This window comes from Condylura cristata, unplaced genomic scaffold (assembly GCF_000260355.1).
Source record: "Condylura cristata isolate star-nosed mole 26May11 unplaced genomic scaffold, ConCri1.0 scaffold00027, whole genome shotgun sequence".
Classification (NCBI taxonomy): domain Eukaryota; kingdom Metazoa; phylum Chordata; class Mammalia; order Eulipotyphla; family Talpidae; genus Condylura; species Condylura cristata.
Genome location: NW_004567128.1, coordinates 27,823,560 through 27,830,497, shown reverse-complemented (window position 1 = coordinate 27,830,497; position 6,938 = coordinate 27,823,560). Strand labels below are relative to the sequence as shown.

At 46.9% G+C, this 6,938-nt stretch overlaps 1 pseudogene; it reads right to left on the bottom strand.

The window, feature by feature from the left end:
* LOC101628408 overlaps nt 1-6,443 on the bottom strand; it is a 12,741-nt pseudogene extending 6,298 nt beyond the window's left edge.
* Between the last annotated feature and the right edge of the window lie 495 nt (nt 6,444-6,938).

The window sequence follows — 6,938 nt, the reverse complement described above, 5'->3', positions numbered from 1 at the left end:
CATGTGGTCACCTCCGGGGCAGGCGGGGATCGAACTCATGCGCAAGTGGCTTTTGCTTCTTAGTGCTGTGCTTTAACCCGCTGCGCCACTAGGGAGGGCCCTATCTTTTTTTTTTTTGAGCAGTATCATCAGCTTCCTCTAATGGATCTCATAAATGCTAAGAAAATTAAAATACTTCACAGAACAATAGGGAAATAAAAGGGAGAGTCAAGAGACATTTTCCAGAAGGATGGAAAATGGTTATTAAAAAATGGGATTCATATGTTATACACCTAAAATTTATATAAAGTTATAAACTAATGTTACCTCACTAAAAATGTAATTAAAAACAAAAGCAGGTTTGTTAGAGAAGACATTCTGCCTCAAGGTTGATAACATAGAAATCCTGCCTGAATTTTCAACCTGCGTTATAAATTCCAGATTTCTAGCATTCAAACTTGCATAAGCCATTTTTTTTTCAAATATAAAGTCTGTATATATGAAAGAAAGAAGCAGGATTCATGTAACAGACACGGATGAGCCCAAACCTGAATTGTTGACATACCTCGAAGTTGGGTTGACAAACAAGCCCCTCCACTGATAACCAACACTGAAGTGCCCTAAACAAATCCATTCTATTTTTTCTAGTTTAGAGGAATGTTAAAAGTCAGAAGGCAAAGATAACAGTGGAAAATTGACCTTGAGTTCCTGGGGGTAATTGTTTGGCAACTTAGTCAGGATGTGGATTGATGAAGGAGCCACAGGGTACTTGGTCCAATCCGCGACCTTGGGGCCTAAGGTCATGAGTGCATGTGTGTGTGATATGGCCAGGGGAGAGAAGGAATATTATGGGGACCCTGAACATGTGGCCCAGTGCATAGTTATTCCAAAACCTTGGTAAAATCCCAACAGGAGCCTCAGCTAGAGTGGGAGGATATAGAGCTGCAATAGTTGAGGAGATTAAGGTGAAAATTTGGATGCAGATTGAGATGTGAGAATGAACTTTATGTGGAGTGATTGCATCTTGAGAATATTATTGGGACGCTGTCTGACTGGGAACCACTGCTCTCACTCACCACTGTGAAACAGAAGGCAATTCTTTGGCTAGAACTGAACATACTGTGTGGAAACTTACAGACTCACCAGAGCCCACGCAAGTTGTTGATTTGAAGCAACACAGACCTCGTGTACAAGAAGAGATAGACTGGGACTTCCATTCGTGAGAACCATCCAGTGGCCACCTTGGGATTTTGGACCAGAATATTTGTAGACATGGCAAGTACAGTAGATGGCAGTTGAGAGACAATTAATAGTTCGCTGTGAGGCATCACGCGGACTGTCCTTATTACTGAAGGACATAAAAATAATCCTGAAACATGAAATACCATTATGTTTTGGGTGATGGCAGAGAAACACTCTAAGAAAGGAAGGCAGTGCCCAGAAGAACAACATAATAACATGGAAATGGTTTGCTTAGGAAGATTCTGCAGGAGGAATGCAAGAAATCATATCCCCAAGCAGACAGACTCTGTTCCATAGGGAACCACTTTGGAATCACCTGAGGACCTTCCAAGTCCTATGGTCACGTTGGTGGTGTCTTACGCAAAGCTCTCTATTGACCAACAAAAACCTGCTTCATTTACAGATGGCAGCTCCAAGTTGAACAAATAATGTCCTGTTTGGAAAGGACACCATGATACAACTGGCTGTTGTCAAAATTCTTTTTTAAAAAAGATTTCAGATCCACGCCATGTAAATCACCTTCAGGGCGGTGATTGAACTTGCACTAAAGTGACTGCAGCTGGCTTGCAGTGCTGCGTCCTAACCAGTTGTGCCATCAGGGAGGACCATGATGCAAAAATTTTGATTGAGAGTCAAGGTTATTGAAACCTAAAATATAAAAGCAAAAGCAGAGTTACAAGTTAGGCAGTGAGCTTAATAAATTGAGACTGAACAATGTCCTGCCTGTAAACACTAACCCGGGGTGGAATTGGGGAGGGGAGGAGGTGGGGGAACTTCTGGCCAAAACAGCCCAGCAATGACATATGATTTGGAACTATACAATGTGCTAATGACGCAACCAGATATTGTGGAGGCTGGAGAAAGGGAAGTAGGAGGATCATACAGCTGATGTATACTTTTGTGTACAATGTGTTACACATGTGACACTCATCCCTGAACTGCACAGTGGGGATTGTTTAAAGAAAAATGAACTTTCATTGAATCAATAAATTAGATTTTTTTAAAAAGACACTGAAGAAAAGGAGAAAAATCAATTTGGTATGCTGATGCATATTGTTTTACTTGTAGTGATGGAAGACCTGAACAAAAATAAGAGCCCTTAAGTTTGAGTTTGCCAAATACTAATGGATAGTGGCCAATAGCCTGGGCGTCAGCTTGCACAGATGAGCAAGAGCGAAATGGCACAGCCCTATGGAAATCAAGAAGGAATTTTACATGGTGTGATAAAGTAGCACAAATTGATACCTATGAGAAGAATTCCTTCCCCAGATCTAAGGAACTGTCAAGTGGATGTCCTGGGGCACTTTCTTCTTCTTTTTTTTAAGCTTAAAAAATTTTTATTTAGGCCCTCCCTGGTGGCACAGAGGGTTAAAGCACAGCACAAAGAAGTTTAAACCACTTCTGCATGAGTTCGATCCCCACCTGCCCCAGAGGTGACCACATGGCGCGGCAGACCTCTCCTGACCCGCCCGCTGCTCCCCTCAGGAGTGTACTTCGTCGATCTGCCTGTTCTGCACCCCACTCTGTCTCTGGTGAAGCCTCTCATCCTCCGCATCTCTGGCCTGTACCCCAGTTCTGTACAAATAAATAAAATTTTAAAAAGTTATTAAAATTTTTTTATTGATGTATACTGAAATGGGGTACAGGCCGGGGGGCAGGGGCAGTGAGAGGCTTCACCAGAGACAGAGTGGGGAGCAGAACAGGCAGATTGGCAAAGTACAATGCTGAGGTGAGCAGTGGGCAGGTCAGGAGAGGTCTGCCGTGCCATGTGGGTCACCTCCAGGGCACGGATCAAACTCGTACTGAAATGGCCACAGACAGCTTCACAGTACTGCGCACCAACCTGCTGTTCCACTGGGGGGGGGGGCCCCTGGGGCACTTTCTTAAGGTGGCCACCTAGATCCATAAAATAAATGGCCACGGGAAAGATGAAGCAATGCAGAGATGAAATGACCTCCAGGACCATTTCCTCCAGCATGTTCCTCCAGGACCATTGAGATGAAAGATGTTAACAAGAACTGTCCTATGTGACCACAGAGACTTCGGGTGATTGTGAAGCAGCTCCCTGAGGGCACACAGCGCCATAGATGATGCTATACCCCTGTTGGCTGTTCCAGGAGGCTATACGTGGGTCTCTATTTTTTTCTATTTGAACAATCCTCATGCTTTCTCTATTATTGTTTTCCTGCTTTTATCTTTCATTGTTTTTCTATGTTATTTTATTGCGTTCATGCTGGGTTACATTGTTTCCATAATAGAACTATAAGATCCCCCTCTTCAGGCATTATTGCCATTGTGCTCCCACAACCAAAGATGCCATAGTCCACCACCATAGACCCTTGCCCTCACTCCCTCTTCCCTCTCCTCCCTTGCCCTCTCGGGTTGTTCCTGTTCCACAGTCAAGTTTCAAGGGGTAGATTTTTATTTGGGTTTGACCTGACCACAAGCATTTACAAAGGTGTTGATTAGATGCGTGTATGTGTTGCAATATGGTTACACTGCAGTTAGCTACCGCCTCTGTCACATCCCATCATTATCATTTCTTTTATAAATGGGTCTTGATAGGAACAGACACTCTACTGGGTTATGCATAGTTGGTGGTAAAGGCAAACACTGAGAATACTGCTAAAGGACTGGAATATAAGCTACTGCAATAACTGGGATCACTGAGTGACTATTTGTCAGAGCAAAACACATTATACAGCTATAGTGTCCAAAAAAATAACACATCAAACGAATATATTGTGTTACATGTCATCCTCAGAGAACGGGTTTGACAGAAAAATTGAATCTGGCAGTTGTTTACAACAGGGGAAATAAAAGCATGAAGAGCTGGCTGACAATCCGTCACCAATGAATGTTCACATTTAACAAGGTAAGGGCTGACAGAGAGTATCCACTAGCTACATCTCTACATTTTTCTGACCTCTGAGAAAGAGAGGGTGGGGGGCAGATGCTGCTACTACTAAATGCTTCTTCTCCTGTATCACCTTGACTGTCTTGTTTTCTACCTGTGGAGGTGGTCCTGGACCCAGCGCTACAGCTGCAGGTGCCAAGAAGCAGGGATGTTCTCTAAATGAGAAACGGAAAATTTGCTAAGACCTTAAAACCTTTGTGTCTGAATGGGATGGATGGTGACTTCACCTGCTACTAACTGGGTCAGAGGTGGCCTCGGGATGTCAGCTCCCTGGGGTGCTTATTACCGCACTGTGGGTTGAACCCCAGTAACTCAGAAGTTCACTGGTGCCAAACACATTTTTATATAGTCAATTATAGTCTGTTGTCTGCAGGGTTTCCACATCCCAAATTCCATATCTGTAGATTCCACCCACTGGGGATTTAGCACACACACTATGGAGTTAGGATTCTGACAGGCACAGCTGTACTGAGCAAACACAGTACATTATTTCTTCTCATTATTCCCCAAAAAATGCATTTAACAACCATTTCTGTAGCATTTACACCGCTACAGAATATTCCGTATTATAACTAATCTAGAGATGATTTAAAGTACGAGAGAAGATATGTATAGGTAATATGCAAATGCCACACCATTTTATGTAAAGGACTTGCACATCTGTAGATTTCGGTATCTGCGGGGATCCTAGAACCAGTTCCCAGACACAGAGGCATGACTGTACTTGAGAAATAGCCTACAGTAGATTTTTAGCCATTTTGAGTCTACCTGCTTCATCTACCCCAAGAAACGACACACTAGGTAAGGTAAGCCCTGGACCATAAGAGCTTCTCCAGGTCCTTCACAACTCTTGGGCCAGAGACTTTCCATACCGCTCCTGGGTGACATGTCATCTAGACATGTAAACTCCTTCTCAGATCCGCCTCAGCCCCAGCAATTCAGAGCCCTCTTCCCTTTCTGAGTAGGCTCTTGCTGTGAGGGGTTGCTTCAGCACGTGAGCCCATCAGAGCATCACCAATACAGCTTATGTGCACCACTGCAGCCTCATATTCCGTGATTAGCTTCAAACACCTCGATCCTGTAAATTGCAATGAGAAGAAGGGGAGTATTTCTGGAGATAGTAAGGAAATATTTAGGGGACATTCAATCAGTAGTGAAATCAACTGGCAAAAGTCCTGGATGGCCACCAGCAGCTAGGGTTCAACATTTGGGACCCTGTGGCAGTGGCTGCACACTGCATTCCTCTCCGCTGCATGGCTCTATTTTTTGTGGCCTTTCCTATATTTCAATAGCCTGCCCAGGCAATTGTACCAGTATTTGAGGGAACTCACATGATTGAATCAGACTTTCAGAGTCAAAATCACCACGTTGCCAGGGGAAAGAAGTCTCTGGCCTGACCAGAGACGAGGAGCCCTGATCTCCAGAATGAGCCTGGAGACCCCTGGCCCCATAATTGGTTGTGGTGGGAGGAAGTGTGTGCTATAGGCCAGAAATTCAAGGGTCCTTTGAGACAAGAGGGAATCGTCACCCTGGGGTACCACTACGGACCCTGACTAAATTTATAAGGCAGAGACATCAGGCAGGATTGGGCTTCTAAGCAGTGGGGAGGCAAATTTACCAATAGCTGACCGGTCTCTAATGTTGGAGAAGGACCCGCGGCAGCAGTTGACATCATTCTATCGCTTCCTGCAGAGGTATGGAGACCTCAGCCTGAGGCTGAGGCAGCTAAAGCTTGCCTTAAAGTGACCAAACACAAGGAAGTTTAGACCCCGCCCCTCCCAGGGCCCTGAGCCTGCTGAACTGGGGCACCCCAGCAGGAGAGGCAAGCTGGGCCTTGCCCTCCCAGGCTTCTCACCAGCTCAGCTCCTGGGGAAGTCAAGGGACCCTGAGAAGGGGGCTGGCGCCCTCTAGAGGAGCAGGCTGCGCCATAGCACCCGGGGTGCTGGCAGCACAAGTCCCTCAGTTCCCTTGGGGTAACCACCTGCAAAGGAATAGCAGAAGAGAGGAGAGGGGAGGCCCAGCCCCAGGGGCGCTTCACTCAGGTGATGAGGCAAGGCCTCTCTATCACCCTGAGGCCCAGTCTCTCCTTGAGGACCGAACCCCAGAACCAGAAGGGCACGGAAGGGCCTGACTGGCTGTTAGGGTGTCCCTGCAGAGGAGTGAGCTCCAGTCGGAGCCATGGGCTGCCCCGGAGGATGAGGATCCTGCACAGTGGGTGGGGGGCTGGGAAGACCCGAGCGGAGGCCTTGGCCCCGGGGTCACACAGACCTGCTGATGTGGGTTTTCTGGCTCGGAGGCCGCCCATCCTACGTGAGCAGACTGTCGATGGAAAATGCTAACTGAGGCCAAAGTCTCCTCCATCAGCTGGAGACACGGGAGTGGGCTTATCAGCAACAGATGGTGCCAGTGTGATGACTTGGCAAGTCAGCGGAGCCGGCCAGATTAAGTCCTGAGTGCACACCCCTGCTTCTCGGGGGGCTCCGGGCCAGCGCCGGTGTCTTGCTGGCATGGCGGCTGAAGCCGGAACCGCTGCGGGAGCCATAGCTGCCCTGACCGGACAGAAACCCATGCGAGACAAGCTCAGAGGCCAGCGTCCTGCCACATGGCCTGAATCACAAGTACTCTCAGCAGCCAGGCGGCCCCTCCCCCCAAGCCAAACAAACCACCTACAGCCAGGCCTCTGCTTAAGCACGAACCCTGAGAAAACAAGAGAGGGCATGTATTCGTGGAGTCTCCAGAGAAACAGAACCAACAGGACAGAGAGCGAGAGACTGACAATAGGGAGCGGCTCAGGTGGTTC